Here is an 18,200-nt window from a genome sequence, read left to right on the forward strand (position 1 = left end):
TTCCACTGATCACCTATTATCATTTCTGATGGTGAACAGATGTAGAAAGTATATAGAGCCAAAGTAGCACCGCTCTGTTCACTATGTACTGGCCATTCCCAAGGACAGAAGCTCAGCTATTGATAGCCCTGCATTCTCACCCATCCGATATTGATGACCTATCCATAGGATATATCATCAATGTGGAATTTGTGGACAATCCCTTTAAAATTGCATCCAAGCTATTTTTTTGCACATATAATGCCAGTAATAGTCTAGCTCTAGAATTTCTTCCATATCAGCTCAGCTGCATCCATACATTTTCACCTTTTCAATATGGTCAACTCAGTCATGTTATCCCAAGGACATGCTCCTCTTTGTAACTGCCATCTGTATGTCCTCCCCTGCTTCTGAAGATCTAATTTTTGATTCATATAAGAGTAGTGATATAGTAGGTGAGTCAATACATTGATTAGCTACTTCTCAGCTCACAGTGACTATGTATACCATTTATATGCATACTATTTATGGTACAGTGTGAGCAGAATCTTTAGTTTACGCTGTGTGCTTCAGGCTCAGCATGTCACCTCTGCCTCCTGCTTGAGTTACAGGTAGAAACCTATCACAAGCAGGAAGCAAGGAGCCTGCACCTGCCAGTGCCTATCTGTATACCAGCCATACAAGCCTTCACCGCCAGTGCCTATCTGTATACCAGTCAAATCAACTTGCACATGCCAGTGCCTACCTGTATACCAGCTGTACCAGCCCGCACATGCCAGTGCCTATCTGTATACCAGCCGAACCAACGTGCACCAGCAGTGCCTATCTGTATACCAGCCATATCAGCCTGCACCTGCCAGTGCCTATCTGTATACCAGCCTGCACCTGCCAGTGCCTAGCTGTATAACAGCCGTACCTGCCAGCATCTGGTTCCTGTGTTCCTGCTGTGCATGCCTGTATCAGCTGTACTCTCCTACTGGGCTGTTCCAGCTGCATCGAAGGTCTGTCCTGGTGTCCATTAGGGTCTCTATTGAAGAGTCTGGTACTCACCTAGTCACACCCCTCCAGGCTCTCCACGAACCATGGCACGGTGGTTCCACCACTCCCGTTACAACTACCACATTACTAACATGCCCCAGCCTGGCTGACCCCATATTCTTTCATGCTGAACTCCAGGTTTGGCTAACACTGGGACCTTCTTTAACTCTTGCAGATTGGGCGCCCCAATTTGCTTGCTATGAGGAAAATGCTTCTACTCCAGGATTGCTTGTTGAATAACTTGCTCACTTGAGGATCTGTTGCTTCCACTCACACACCTAGTGATAATACCCTTTCTCTGAAGGTGTCTTTCCTTTCCTCCAGCTCTCTCTCAACTAATTATAAATGCAGGAACTCACACACCAGTCCCCGCTACTCCTCACCAACTATGGGCCTGCCCTGCAGTTAACCCTGTCACCCCTAACTAATAGGAATTGCAGCTTTCAGGATGATAAAAAATTCTCTAAAATACAATTTACACCCAATAAACAACAGGGGTCTTCACAGAGGATGCTACATTCTTTCTCTCCACCTTTACACACGCACAGCTCTTGGACAATTTTTTTTAAATTGGGCTGTTTAGATTACAGTTTTTTTGCACAGGCTGAATGGCTGCATGAAAATAAATCGCAGTGTGCACTAGTCTCTTCTATTTTTCAGATGAGACTTGGGATCAACGGGATGCACCATTTTGAATCTAATTTTTATGAATACATTGCAGTTCCAGAAATGGGTTTTCATTAAAAGGGTTGTGCAACAGTAAATATATATTTTTTAGGCATGGATTGATAACAATTAATAAATAGAGACATACTCACTTTCTAGTACCCCCATGGACCCAATGCAGACCACTACGGAGATTTGTGCTGGCTCTCGAAGTGGTGCCATTCCAAAGTCACAACACTGCTGCAGCCAATTACATCAGTTGATTATAATAGCACATTATCAGAGAAACTTCCAATAACGCTCACTTTTAGTCACCTGACCATTGCAGTCAATTACAGGCTGCAGCGGTGTTGTGACTTTTGAACGGAGCAAATACCACTTACGGATTCGGTGCAGAACTCAGTAATGAATGCAGACAACCATTCCTAAAAGATGGCCCCCAATGTCTCTATGGACCTCTTTTTTAAGACTAGGAATGGAACGAAAGGTTACATGAGTTTATCAGAGTATGCGGCATCAGTGCAGCCCATTATTTCATCGGTGTAATAATCTGAGTAGCCATTATGAGACGGCCAGACACCTAGGTGTGAGGGACTCATGATCGCTGAGGTCACACTTGGCTAAGGTTTCCCCTCTCCATCTTCTGCATTCAGCATCGGCTCCTCTATCTGTTCCTACATCGAAAAGGAATTGTGTGATCTTTTTACCCCTTCTGTAAAAATACATTTATATTCAGCTGTTTTCCATTTTTAATATATACAGCTTGGTGGGACGTTGTGTAACATTTCTGAGTGACAGGGCCGTACGAGCCTCGTAAGATCTGTGTTTTTAGGGTCTTTCTTCTCTGAGTTATTTCTCGGAGATTCAGATAATGACATTATAAATCTTTCGGTGTAGGCAATTACTAAGGCAGAAATGGTCTATTCCCCATTGGCTTATAGGCTCAGCTTACTGACATATTACAAGCAGGCTTACCATGGTCATTAAAACTGATCTGGGATTTATTGTACCTCTTTAAAGTCTCAGTACTTTGAAAAGTATTGAACAGAAAGGAATACAAAGTGCGAGGAGAAGGGAAAAAAAAATAAAAATAGACAAAGCAATCAGGGAAAAAAATAGATTTAATTTATTCCGGCCTGGCCCTGTAATATGAAGATGGAGAGGAAAAAAAACCGGAGAAACAAAGCTGCAGGCGGACGCACCCCACTCCCGGCATCATAGCCAGTGCCACGTATAGCTGACTTCTTCCATGATTTTTGGAGACTAGTCACGTCCACCGGGTGAGTGCAGAGATTTAGGTTGGATTCACCAGCATTGTACAGGGAGCGTAATATATTCACCGTTCCAATAATCCTTTTCTCTTATGTCCCACTTTGGTGATAGCAGCTGCATCTGGCCCTGGTCCTTGACGGGGCCCCTCTGTAAAATAAAAATGTAAATGGCACAAGGTAATTGGGGGATCCTGATATAGATTTTGCATTGGGGCCCAGAAGATACAAGCTACAAAACCTAGTCACTGCAATTCGTGTAGACTAAACATCGTTAAATGTTTTTTTCGATTTCAGAAAACCTCTGTCCCCCGTTTGCGGTTTGTTTAAAAAAATAACTGTGCTTTAAGGTCCCTTTACATTTAGCGATGCACCAGCGATCCCAACAACGATACGACCCGGTCAGGATCGCTGGTGAATCGCTAAATGGTCACTAGTGAGCTGCCAAACAGGCAGATCTCACCAGCGATGCAGCAGCGATCATCACTTACCTGTCACACGCAGCGAGGGTGACGTTTTCCACCTGCGTCCATGAGCTGTTGGCCCATCATAATGTGTATATGGTAGCTGTGGGTCCATCATACTGTGTATAAGGGAAGTGTGGACTGGAGTAGGACGGCAGGACTGAAGCAGGATGAAACAGGAACACCGGAGGCAGGACTGGAGCAGGAAGGCAGGAACACCGGAGACAGGACTGCGGAAGAGAGCAAGGAACCCGGGTAGCAGGACTGAGAGGCTGCTGCGGAGAGCAGAACCTTTTCCACCTTTAATGTCACCCATATTCGGTACAAATACAATGGAAGATATACTGAAATCGTTTCAGGTGGAAAAACAAAGATAAAAAACTAAAATAATGCGGTTGCATAAATGTACGCACACCCTTAAACCAAAGTACCCTTTGATTTTATGACAACTTTCAGTCTTTTTGGGTTCAGTCTATCAGCATGACACATCTAGAATTGGCAATCTTTTCCCACTCAGCCTTGCAGTAGAAAAAGCCGAAAGTCGTAATATTTTTGCACAGCCACGCGTTGTGCCAAAATGTTGCAGCTATTTTACAAGCTTTGATGAACCTATAATTTGTCTTTTCTAATTTTTTTGTCTTTTGTAGCTTGAAAGCCAAGAAGTGGCTAAAAGAAGTGAACGGTCCATGTTTCAGGCGGTAGCCACCACTATCTTATATAAAGAATTGCAAAAAAAACCTACAGCTGCAGAAATGCCTGAAGAAACCCCAATGAAGAAACTTCAGGAAAACCACCAACAGCTTTTCCCTGAAGTGTCTTCTGCTTCAAAACCAATGCGGGAGTGTCTAAAAGATGTCGTGTGCACATATCTCAAGTCAGAGGCTTAGCTAGAGGTTCAGCTCGGGTGGGGGGGTGAAACATCTGAGTGGGTCACTAACCAGGTGATCCTGATTGCAACTACGTTGGTAGACCCTAATCATACAGTAGGTATAGGGGGAACCTCAGCAGATGACCGTGCTGTTACTGTACAAAGAACAACACTGATATTACCACCATATGGTGACCATATAGTGGTAGATACCAGTCCGGCGGAACATGTAGGAAATTACAGTACAGTTACAAATAGTGACCTACAGCTTATGTTCTTTCTTATTGAGTTGTTCATTTGTCTCATCTTTTCCATCTGGTCCAGACTAACAAAATAAATAATAATCATTTTCTTAATATGGCTCAAACATATCTTGCAGCACTTTACAATTAAATGGGGACATGTACAAACAAAACAAGACATCAAAATATAACACATAGATCACCATTTACAGAAAGATCTATAAGGAAATAAGGGGGGACACAATAGGTAGAAGGTGCTTGTCATGTACGTTTTGAATTGCATTCTGTATCAAATGGGCAACCAGTGCAATGACTTGCACAGGATAGACACATCGGTGTGGTAGCTGGACAGAAGTACAACTCTGGCTGCCACATTCAGGATGGATTGGAGAGGAAAAAGTTTGGTTAGCGGAATACTGATCAGTAGAGAGTTGCAGTAGTCCAGATGAGAATGAATAAGAGCATCAGAAATAGTTGGATTCTGGATATGCTTTTATCATGCAGGTAAGATGAGCAAACGAGCACACACCTCCCTTATACACAGTATGATGGGTCCACAGCTACCCTATACACAGTATAATGGGCCCACATCTCCCCTATACACAGTATTATGGGCTCACAGATCCCCTATACACAGTACGATAAGCACACACCTCCCTTATACAGAGTACGATGGGCCCACAGCTCCCCTATACACAGTATGATGAACCCATAGCTCCCCTATACACAGTATGATTGGCTCACAGCACTGCTATGCACAGTATGATGGGCCCACAGATCCCCTATACACAGTACGATAAGCCCACACTTCCCTTATACACAGTATGATGGACCCACAGCTACCATATACACATTATGATGGGCCAACAGCTCCCCTATACACAGTATGATGGGCCCACAGCTCCCCTATACATAGTATGATGTCCATACATTGCCCCTATACCTAGTATGATGAGCCCACATCTCCCACATACACAGTATAATGGTCCACAGCTACCCTTTACACAGTATGATGTCCTCACAGATCCCCTATACACAGTATAATAGCCCTAGAGCTCCCATTTATACAGTATAATGAACCACACAGTAGTCTCCACACTGTATAATGGCCCCTGCATTAGGTCTTATGATGCTCCCCAGAGGCCGTGGGATACTCGGTACGGAGCCGGTTGTCTTAAAGGGTTATGTCACAGTGGCAGTGACCCGGTCCGTGGCCCCAGGCGGTCATATAAAAGGAGTCCCTGCAGCGGGCGCGCGCCCGCCGGCACTCCAGCCTCTTGCCCCGCAGTCAGCCTGACTGCTCTGCCCGGGGCGCACGCGCAGCTCACACCCCGGGTCTCAGCACTGGCTAGCCGGTCCTCTCTCCGCCCCCATGACCCTGCTGGTCCGACCCGGAACTCATGTCCCAATAAAAGGCAGCCTCTCCTCTGGATCGCTGCCTGATCGTCTATGGTATTCCATGACAGACTCTCGGGTCCACCTAAATCCTGCCTAGCACCCAGCCTTGCCTTAGCATACCGCCTTTCTTCCCTAGCTGTACTCTCACCGCCTTTGCATTTTCTTCCAGAGCCCGCCGGTCCAGTCCGTTCCTGCCTCCTCCCGTGTGTGCCTCTCCTGTCTGTCCCTGCCTGCTCCTGTGCCCCGGTCATCCTCTCCATTTAGTCCTGCAGCTGTTCTTCCTGTGTCCTTCTGACGGTCCTCTCTGCATTCCACCCCGGTGACGGACGGTGTACTCCTCCAGTTGTCCCCAAGGTATCAGCTTCCGCGGCGATAGTCTCCTCCGGGCCTGCCCCAAACGCTCCCTGTATAGGGGGTGGTACACCTGGCCCGCTCGCCCGGGGGTAGGTTCGTTGTCGCGGTCCTGTGGGTTCACCCTTAGAGTCCTTCCAGCCTCACAGAATGATGAGGCCATGGACCCCGCTGGTACCCCGACCCCGACCCAGAAGGAACTTTTGTTCCTACGGGAAAATCAGACGAGGATCATGTCTTTCCTCAAGACCATGGAGTCCCGCCTCTCATCGTTGCAGGCCTCGGATCCAGGGAGTGCCAGCCAGATCGCCGGTCTCCAACAGGAGCTTGCCCAGCAGCGCGACACTCAGGCTCACATCCTGAATTACATGGCCTCGGTGGATAACCGCCTGCTTGCCCTCCAGACCGCGGCCGCAGCCCCGGCACAGCCTGCGGTTCCGCTCCCATCTCCTCGTTTGGCTAAGCCCCCGCGATACAGTTGCGACCCCAAAATGTGTAGAGGGTTTTTAAATCAGTGCCAGCTACACTTTGAATTGCTGCCACACCAGTATCCCACCGATCGAGCCAAGGTGGCGTTTATTGTGTCCCATTTAGAAGGAGAGGCCCTAGCTTGGGTTAACCCCCTCTGGGAAAGAGATGACCCATTAGTTGCTCAACTCTCCTCTTTCCTGGACACCTTTCGTAAGGTGTTTGATGAGCCGGGCCGCCTGACCTCTTCCACAGAATCTCTGTTCAATCTGCACCAGGGCGCGCTCTCGGTAGGTCAGTACGCCATTCGGTTTCGCACCCTGTCCTCAGAGTTGGGCTGGAACAATGAGGCCTTGGTGGGAGCCTTTTGGCGGGGCCTCTCAGGTCGAATCAAGGATGAGTTGGCGGGTCATGATACTCCCTCCTCTCTGGAGGACCTGATCTCTTTGGCCGCCCGCATCGACCTACGCTTTCAGGAACGATCTCGAGAGCTCGCCAGAGAGAGAAGGCCTCGCACCCCACCGGCTGCCCGTAGTCCACCCCATTCCCGCCCAATGTCAGCTTCCTCGGTCCCGGTACCGGATCCCATGCAAGTGGATCGCCTCAAACCGGTAGAGGAGCGTCGGAGAGAAAGGGTCGAACAGAGGCTCTGTTTCTATTGTGGGAGTGCGTCTCACTTTCTTCGTTCTTGCCCCATTCGTCCGGGAAACGCCTCCGCCTAGGACAGGTAAGAGAGGCCTCCCTAGGTAATTGTGACTCCTCTCTACCCTTGACTCTTTCTGTCCTTTTGCATCTAGGTACTAAGCGTTTTTCTGAATGGGCCTATATTGATTCTGGGGCAGCCGGTAACTTCATCCAACTTGAGGCAGTTAGGAGACTCCGGTTTCCTGTCAGATCCCTGACCCCTCGGCAGATTGTGTCGGTCGACGGCCAACCCCTCCGGGAGTCCGTTACTCAGGTCACTGAAGAGGTGGAACTTCAGGTCGGAGCCTTGCACCGGGAGAAGATAGTATTTTACGTGCTGCCTTCCTTATCCCATACCATTCTTTTGTGCCTTCCTTGGCTAAGAACACACGAACCTGTCCTGGACTGGCGTTCTGGAGACATCCTGCGGTGGGGCCAACCATGCCAAAATAAGTGTCTGCTCACCGTACAGCCGCAAGATTCCTCACGTTCTAGGTTGACGTCTACCGAGCTACCTTCCGCCTATCGGGCCTTTTTGGACGTCTTTGACAAGAGGGAAGCAGAGACCCTGCCTCCACATCGTCCATATGACTGCCCCATCGACATTGTCTCTGCTTCCACGCCGCCTCGTGGTCGAATCTACCCGCTGTCCCCTTCCGAGACTCAGGCTATGTCTGAATACGTCCAGGAAAATCTGGCCAAAGGCTTTATTCGCAAGTCGTCCTCACCCGCGGGAGCCGGATTCTTTTTTGTCAAGAAGAAGGATGGGTCCCTTCATCCCTGTATAGACTATAGAGGTCTCAATGATATCACCATCAAGAACAAATACCCCCTTCCTCTTATTCCAGAGCTATTTGACCGTCTATGGGGTGCAAGGATCTTCACGAAATTAGATCTCTGGGGGGCCTACAATCTGGTCCGGATCCGCTCTGGCGATGAATGGAAGACCGCCTTCAACACCCGAGATGGCCACTATGAGTACCTGGTTATGCCCTTCGGCTTGTGCAATGCCCCCGCAGTGTTCCAAGAATTTGTTAATGACATATTCCGAGACCTTCTCTACGTCTGCATGGTGGTTTACTTGGACGACATCCTGGTGTTTTCCCCGGATCTGTCTACGCACAGAAAAGATGTACGCCAAGTCCTACTTCGTCTGAGAAAACATCGTCTCTATGCCAAGCTTGAAAAATGCGCCTTCGAACAGTCGTCACTGCCGTTCTTGGGTTACATCATTTCCGACTCTGGCTTGTGCATGGACCCTGGAAAAGTGACCGCCGTACTCAATTGGCCGCGTCCCCAGGGGGTCAAGGCAATCCAGCGGTTCCTGGGATTTGCCAACTATTATCGGCAGTTTATTCCACACTGTTCCGCTCTGACCGCTCCAATCTCCGCTTTAAACCGTAAGGAAGCCGATCCTCACCACTGGTCTACCGAAGCCGAGAACGCCTTCCGAACCTTGAGGCAAGCCTTTGCCACAGCTCCCGTGCTACACCGTCCAGAGGCTAACAAGCCATTCACACTCGAGGTGGATGCCTCTGCCACCGGAGCCGGTGCGGTTCTCTCTCAGAGATCTCCTTCCGGACGGTTGGTCACCTGCGGCTTTTTCTCCAAGACGTTCTCCCCTTCAGAGAGAAACTATACCATCGGAGACAGAGAACTGCTCGCCATTAAGCTAGCCTTGGAGGAGTGGCGATATCTTCTGGAAGGAGCCGTACACCCACTCCAGATCTTCACTGACCACAAGAATCTAGCATATATTCAGTCTGCACAAAGGCTTAACCCTCGGCAGGCCAGATGGGCGTTATTCTTTACCCGGTTCGATTTTGAGCTCCATTTTCGTCCTGGTGATAAGAACCTCAAAGCGGATGCCTTATCCCGATCCTTTCTGGTCTCTGATAAAGAGGAGGAGCCTTCACACATAGTGGAACCTAGCAAGCTTATCGTAGTCGCTCCTGTTAACCTGACTTGCTTACCTCCCGGCAAGACTTTTGTCCAAGACAACGACAGGAGACGAGTTCTACATTGGGGTCATGCCACCAAGTTAGCCGGCCACGTCGGTCTCAAGAAAACGCTCTCCCTCATCTCTCGCTTTTATTGGTGGCCCTCCCTGCCTCAAGATGTTCGAAGTTTCATCGCCTCTTGCCCGTCTTGTGCCAAGAACAAGGTTCCCCGGCAGCGACCCTCTGGTCTCTTGCACCCACTTCCGGTTCCCTCGGCCCCGTGGCAACACATTTCGATGGATTTTATTACGGATCTGCCTCAGTCCTCGGGCCACACCGTCATTTTTGTGGTCGTGGACCGCTTCTCCAAGATGGCCCACTTCACCCCTCTACCAGGATTACCTTCCGCTCTCCAACTGGCGAGAATTTTCATATCCCATATCTTCCGGATCCATCATGGCTTCCCCAAACACATTGTCTCGGACAGAGGGGTTCAGTTTACCTCGCGATTCTGGAGGGCCCTATGCAAGATGATGGAAGTAACGCTGGACTTTTCCTCCGCTTACCATCCTCAATCTAATGGTCAAACGGAGCATACGAACCAAACTCTCGTGACGTATCTCCGACATTTTTCCAACGCCCACCAGAACGATTGGTCCAGCTTGCTCCCTTGGGCTGAGTTCGCTTACAACAACCATCCCAGCGAATCCTCCACCAAATCACCCTTCTTTATTGTCTACGGGCAACATCCTGGTGTACCTCTGCCGGTACTCCTGGCCTCGGGTGTGCCGGCGGCCGATCTTCTGACCGAGGAGTTCTCCAGGGTCTGGCAGGAGACCAAAACCGCACTTGAACGAGCACGTGACAGATTCAAGAGACATGCCGACAAAAGACGCCTAGATTCTCCATTGTACCATCCTGGGGATAAAGTTTGGCTATCCTCAAAATTTGTCCGTCTCAAAATTCCCTCTTATAAACTGGGCCCCCGGCACATAGGTCCTTTTGAGATTTTAGCCCGTATCAATGATGTTGCCTACAAGTTAAGACTCCCCGCTTCGCTACGGATTCCTAACTCGTTCCATGTGTCCCTCTTGAAACCGGTCGTACTCAATCAGTTCCACGCTTCTGCTAGCCGCGCCCCCGCGCCCGTTTCCGCACAGGATATTTTTGAGGTTAAGGGAATTCTTGCCATGAAAAGGTCCAGAGGTAAAACCCTTTTCTTAACTGACTGGAAGGGTTTTGGCCCAGAGGAAAGGTCTTGGGAGCCCCAGGAGAACATTCAAGCCCCTCAAATTTTAGCTAAGTTCCTTTCCGACCTTAAGAGGAGGGGGCATAAGAGGGGGGGTACTGTCATGCTTACCGCTCCCGCTGGTCCCACGCTCGCCACCTCCACCGCGCGCTCGGCTCCTGCCGCGTCCTCCACTGGTCCCACGCTGCCCGTGGCCTCCGGGCGCGCCCGCCGTTCCAGCGCGTCCCTGCAGCGGGCGAGCGCCCACCGGCACTCCAGCCTCTTGCCCCGCAGTCAGCCTGACTGCTCTGCCCAGGGCGCATGCGCAGCTCACGCCCCGGGTCTCAGCACTGGCTAGCCGGTCCTCTCTCCGCCCCCATGACCCTGCTGGTCCAACCCGGAACTCATGTCCCAATAAAAGGCAGCCTCTCCTCTGGATCGCTGCCTGATCGTCTATGGTATTCCATGACAGACTCTCGGGTCCACCTAAATCCTGCCTAGCACCCAGCCTTGCCTTAGCATACCGCCTTTCTTCCCTAGCTGTACTCTCACCGCCTTTGCATTTTCTTCCAGAGCCCGCCGGTCCAGTCCGTTCCTGCCTCCTCCCGTATGTGCCTCTCCTGTCTGTCCCTGCCTGCTCCTGTGCCCCGGTCATCCTCTCCATTTAGTCCTGCAGCTGTTCTTCCTGTGTCCTTCGGACGGTTCTGTCTGCATTCCACCCCGGTGACGGACGGTGTACTCCTCCAGTTGTCCCCAAGGTATCAGCTTCCGCGGCGATAGTCTCCTCCGGGCCTGCCCCAAACGCTCCCTGTATAGGGGGTGGTACACCTGGCCCGCTCGCCCGGGGGTAGGTTCGTCGTTGCGGTCCTGTGGGTTCACCCTTGGAGTCCTTCCAGCCTCACAGCACCCACATTAGCTCGATGCTATATACTGGCCCCCACACTTTATAGAGGCCTCCACACTGCATGAGGGCCCCTTACTAGTGATGAGCGAGCACTAAAATGCTCAGTTCTCGAATCCAGCAAGTCGGATTCTCGGAGGGACTCAAATTGAGTGACGAGTATAATGAGAGTCAGTGGGAAATGCAACCATTTTTCCAGAAGGCACTAGCAGGAGGGCTGGGGAAGCAGGAAAATTGCTCAAATGGATGGAAACAGCGCTCAAATGGAAGGGGAACAACATGGGGAAGACGCCTAGACGTATCTCTGACTCCCAAGTCCCTGCTGAGAACAATGTTATCAGAGTATTACTCCACTTTTATGGACTGACAATAAAACATGCAAAATAGAAGATAAATTATATTTCACAGGAAAAAATGTAAACTGGCTTGTATATAAGGCAAAATTAAAAAGAGAAAAAAATGACTCCTCTACCCCTTAGGCTATGTGCACACGCTGCGGATTCTGCTGCGGATCCGCTGAGGATTTGGCCTCTGCGGATCCGCAGCAGTTCCGCAGACAGTGTATAGTACAATGTAAGTCTATGTGATTTACAATGCACTGTGCACATGCTGCGGATTTTCACTGCGGAAAAGCTGCGGTTTTGAATCCGCAGAAAGAATTGACATGTCAATTCTTTCTGCGGATTCCACTGCGGTTTACCACCTATTCCATTGTCCAGGTGTCAAACCGCAGGCCAATCCGCAGGTAAAACTGCAGGTCATTTTACCTGCGGATCCGCAGATACAAATCCGCGGGTGAATCTGCAGCGTGTGCACATAGCCTTACTAGCCAAGCCATCTCTCACCGTATTTCCCCATCCCCTATGACTACAGTAAATGACATAGTATAGGAGGAAATAAAACTACCCCCAGCAGTAGTCAACGGTAAATGTAATTTTAACATTTTACTACCTTATCTGGGCATGTGGTGTGTGTGACATGGTCAGACATATCCTGTTTAATTTATGAAAAGAGGGACTCTGAAACTCACAAACCCTGTGCAGACAATGCAAGAACTGCTGAAAATTAGACAGAGGAGTGATTCCGATACACCCTGTGTTAGCCATAAAGGAGAGCCTCATACACATTCTGTTAAAATTGTTAGGAGATTTAACTCCTAGACTCGTAAAACTTATGCACTAAGTGCAAGGGCTGTCAAAAATTAGAAGGAGGGACTGCAAAACACGTAGAGGAGGGCCTCAGATAACATTTTAAGGAGTGGGACTACTAGACTGGTAAAACTATGCACTAATTGCAAGTGCTGAAAAACATTTACCCCTGGGGGGCATACATATATATATTTGTAAGATAACTGTAGAGGTAGGCCTCACACACATCATGTAGAAATTATGAAGGACTGCATAATACACACTCTGGAAAAATTAAGCCTGAGGATCGCATGATGACCCTCTAAAAATTACGCACTGGGAGATTGACATAATGATCAATATACAAATTCACACAAGTGTACACATTACAAATTATAAAGGGGCCAATACATCAAAGTGCTTATGCCAGAAAACTGTCTTAAAACACATTGAATATTTGCATAATTTTTGCACAACACAGACTTTTTGTGTCTTCACACCAGTTTCAAGCAGCAACTCAAAATGGGCAGAGCTGGGGAATAGCCAGGGCGGATTGTGAATTGCCGTGCCTGCCTGTCAACTCTATGGAAATTGGCAGTGTTTCGTGCACCAAGAATGTGTACATTTCTGGCGAGGTGCCCAAATAATTGCCTGCATCTAATGAATTCAGCATATCAAAACGAATTTTACGAAATGCCAGTCTTAAAGGCCTGGTCCGAAATTCAAAGTAATTTTCCTCCTAAATCCTTACCTATTTAATGCCATAATCTAAACTATTTTCAAATGTACTTGCATTAAAAATTCCCTAACTTTCTCTCCGTACACTAAGTGCTTTTCTCTCTTGTTTCCATACTTCCTTTTTTATGATGCTTCATTTGAGAATCACAGTGCAAGGTGGGATACTAAAATGAAGTGTCATCAGAGGATAGAAACTGCAGTCACTGCTGCAGCCTTTTCCCCCCTCTCTGAAGCGAAGCGTCATCAGTGATATTTGTTTCAGGGGCTGGGCTAGTCCCTACACACTACTGTATGTGTATGAGCGATGTGCACAATGACAGTGCACTCTCTGCTGTCAGCTCATTTCAGCAGTAATGAGCTGACAACATAGCCCTTTGTCAGAATACTCGGCACACAGAGTCCAGCGCCACTCCCACAAGTGATGTCACTGGTCTCAACATTGCACTCTGCTCTGTTGCTCTCATTACTGCTGATTTGAGCCGGCAACAGAGAGTACGCTGTCATTGTGCACATCGCACTGAGCACAAAGTGCAGGAACTATGTCCACTACCTAAAATAAGCATCACTGATTCATTTCAGGGATGGAACAGAGGCTGCAGCAGTGACTGCAACCTCTGCCACCTGATGACGCTTCATTTACATTAAGTATCCTAATATGCACTGGGGATTCTCAAAATGAAGCATTATCAAGAAGCAAGTGGTAGTAAAAACGGAATAGCAGTTAGTATACTTTGGAAAGGTTGGGTGGTCCGGAGTGTGAGTGTGCAGGAAAACTATAGGACTCATAAAGTTGTAGCTAATATTAGCGCTGGTAATATACCTTTAAAAAACTCTTAAGTACATTGATCCTGCAGGTCATAATGGTTTCAGTCATTCTGCTTTCTGCTATTCTAGAACATTCATATGGCACGAGACCCTGCTGCGATGTTACTTGTAGGGTTATGTTTGTCATTGGTAAGTGGAACCCAAACAGAAGTAGACGGGACTGCAGGATTACAATCCCCGCAGACATCAATTCCATGTATCATGTCCTCCTATTACCTACCACATTCTGTCACCTACACTTCACTGAAAGTTTTCTCTCTTGTATTTTTTTTCCTTTTCAAAAGGAGGCATAATAGAACAATTTCCCGTGCTCTGTATTCATGAGATGTATATAACGTACGTGCCGCAGGTTGGTATATACAATATCACCCTTGGGAGCCGCGGAACATTATTGTAAGAAGCAGAAAACAGCAATTACATGCCTCAGGAAAAGTCTTTGAAAAGATGATGGTGTTGTTACAAGTAAAGTGTTGCCTTACTGATATTTCAGGGTGTATATTGTGTGTGCTGTGTTTTTGGTGCATGAAAATGCCTGTAATTTGTCAGCAGCTAAATATAATTTTTACAAAGAGCAAACAAAATAGAATTACAGGGAAGAGAAATAGAATATCTGTTGTAGGCGGAATGAAGAGATCAACTTGTTCTATCACTTCTGAGTCCACGCCGGGAGGCTCCAGCTTGTTCTGCTACGATTTTTTTAGAAATGGTAAATCTTCCAGCCATGATCTGACACGAATTCACTGAGAATATTTATTAAAATGGTAAAGTATTACCGAATAATGTTAGAAACTTATAAGAAAGCTCCATCAGCTGCGCCGTATTTAATAATTAGCACCAAATAGATTTTTCACATTTTACTTCTTCTAAGGGCCCCTGATGATAGCCAAGTTGAATGACAGTTTTAGCTAAATCTCATTTCCACAGCAGTGTAGACGCAGAAAACTTTTGGCCCTATTTATTGCTTTTACCCTTTTTTTGTCTAGTTTTTGGTTGGTTTTTGTTGATGTTTTTCATTTGCTCCTTATTCTTCATTATTTGCTCATTTTTTTTACATTGTGGGTGACTAAAAAAACAACAAATCCAACAAATTGGGCCCTTCATGTGTGTTGTCTGTGACTCTTTTTCTAGCATTTGTAAAGGTAAGGTTTGGAGGTTATTCTGTGATTTCTGCACCCAGAACCCGTCATCCATTGCAGCCTGTGACATGAAAATATGAAATTACGAGTATAAAGTTTCTGCCCTTTTGCAAACTTTCTATCACTTGAATTCTTGACCCTATGGATTTTTCCCCCTCTTCTTTATTGATAATATTACTGTGATTGTGGTAAAACGGATCCCCTATACTGATTCCTATAGCTCATAGAAAAGGGCTAGCTTTAAACAGGTTGTCTCACAGACTGCCGAATTGTGTCAGTGTGTGATGCGCAGACTGTCATGATTCCCTTGTATTCCCTGTGTGGGTGTCATGTGTCCTCATGTCCGATTTACATACTTACAGTCACTTGCCAACTCCTCTTGCCTTGGCTTCTCTCAGTAGAAGAGATTTGAAGAAAACACAGGGGTCTGCTCACCCGCATGGGGAATACAGGAGACTCATGACAGTGTGCGCATCACACACTATCAGTTTGCAGTCACATACAGCATCTGCAGTGTTTTTTCCTGAAAACCACTTTAACTGATTTCATACTAACATTTATTATGCTCGATTTTGGAACATTTAAATTTCAACCCCCATGGATTGCTGGGGATACCTCCAAAAACTCACCAACCTGATCCATCAGTTACATGCTCTAGTTCCAGAGATTGTCCCAGCAAAATCAGGACTGTTGTTTGAGTACTTTAAGGGTATTAATGACCTGATGGCGGCCCTGACTTGAGAGCTGCATGCTTCTCCGTGTTCCTGGCATCATGACATAAATGTTCTGAATTTGCTATGACTTTCTCAATTTTTATGAAACAATCCAGAAAAAAATGGTGCACTGGGCCAAAAAAGGTGAAGTGTACACAGACTTTACCCATAAATGAGTGTTCCGAGTGGGTTGAGCAGAGGCGGGCGGAATGCTTGTTGATATGTCATGAGGGCATATGGGAGAAGAATAACTAGGAGGTCACTCAGCTGCTGAATTACAATTCTGAATTTCTGTTCTAGTGATGAGTTTTAGGCTTCAAGAACACATTGCTGACACCCTAAAATATGCTGCATCCACCTTAAAAAAAGTGAACTTGTCTCTCATGTGGCACTTCCGCCCCGAGCAGTGACACCGGTGTGCTTGGAGCCAATGTGTTGTTTTATTGTAATTTTAATTCAGGCTATTTTTTCAGTGATGGTTGTTCACACTCTGTCCTTCATATAACACATCTATAATTCACCGAGAAGGCACCAGGAAGATTACCACATAAACACTTTTATTTGCATTGTGTGCTGTGCCTTCCCTCAATTCCTGCCGGGTTTTCTGCTTTATGGCCGCGTTCTGTACACGTTGGGCGACTGTTATTGGCCTCTATGTAGCATCATCTGTATTCAGACATTAGAGCCCTCACCTAGATAGCAAGTGAATAAAACAAACATGGCTCCATTTACTAAGGGATTTCAGTAGGTTTCCAGATTACCTTGGAGCTCCTAAACCTGCATTAAATTAACCGGGGTCCATGGGAACACGCCATAGAGTAAAGTATTAACAGCAATCAGTTCTCAGGGTCTTTGGCGCCAATTGATGAACCAGATATTTATTAGGATGTCACCATGAAGAACTGGATCAGACAGCAGCTGAGGATGATCTCCATCTCATCTCCAAGTTATACTAAATTTGGTATTTTCGGACATTTTTTGCTCTTTTTTGTTCTTTAACCTCTTTTTGCTATATTTCTTTCAGCGACAAAAGTTGCAAATTCTTTAAACATTCATATTTAAAAATTCTCCGGAAACTTTACTCCTGCGACACTTGGTGAAAATTAGAGTTGAGCGAAACGGGTCGGTCATATTCAAAAGTCGGCGACTTTCGCTGAAGTCGGGTTTTATGAAACGAAGCCCGACCATAGCGTGAGGTCGGCCACGAGGTCGGCGACCAGAGCGCCAAAGTCGCGTTTCAAAAGATGCTTCCAGCGCCCTTTTTCAGCCAATGATGGAGGACGCACACTGTGGGCAACGCGATGACATAGGCATCGGTCACCATCATCTTTGAGAAAGGCATGGAAGTGATTGGCTGGCTTTGTGTGGCGTCACAGGGGCTATAAAAGGGCGTGAACGCCGACCGCCATCTTACTTATGCCGATCTTAGCATAGGGAGAGCTGCTGCTGCTGCTGATTCTGTAGGGAGAGCGTTAGGCAGGGAAGAAGAACAAAAAACTGCTTCTGCTGCTAGCGATTTCCACTTACAACACAACAGTTTGTGTGCAGTGACAGGGGAGGATATATTTTTGTGCATCAGCTCTGTTGGTTATTAGGCTGCCTTATAAGGCTCCCTGATAGCTGCATTGCTGTTTGCACACTGCTGTGCAAACTGCTTTTTTAAAAGCAAAAATACTTTTCTTCCTCTTTTCTGCACAGTTACCAAGCATTCATTTTTCCACCCTTTTGTGTGCAGCAGTTCAGCTTATTAGGCTGCCTGCGTCCATACTTGGACTGCGAGCATCATTGTCAGCATCCAGAAATCTCTAGTGAGATCCAAATTCTCACCAATCCTATAGACACCCTCCACCTTGTCATACACCATCCAATTTCAGCCTGTTACATTGAGGTGTAATCTCTCCTGGGCCAGAGACAATAGTTCTGCGTCCTCAAATCTCTAGTGAGATTCAAATTCTCACCAATCCTATAGACACCCTCCACCTTGTCATACACCATACAATTTCAGCCTGTTACATTGAGGTGTAATCTCTCCTCGTCCCGAGACAATAGTTCTGCGTCCTCAAATCTATAGTGAGATCCAAATTCTCACCAATCCTATAGACACCCTCCACCTTGTCATACACCATCCAATTTCAGCCTGTTACATTGAGGTGTAATCTCTCCTGG

The sequence above is a fragment of the Dendrobates tinctorius genome, unplaced genomic scaffold (genome assembly GCF_039654945.1).
Source record: "Dendrobates tinctorius isolate UK_male_01 unplaced genomic scaffold, ASM3965494v1 ptg000065l, whole genome shotgun sequence".
NCBI classification, from domain to species: Eukaryota; Metazoa; Chordata; class Amphibia; order Anura; family Dendrobatidae; genus Dendrobates; species Dendrobates tinctorius.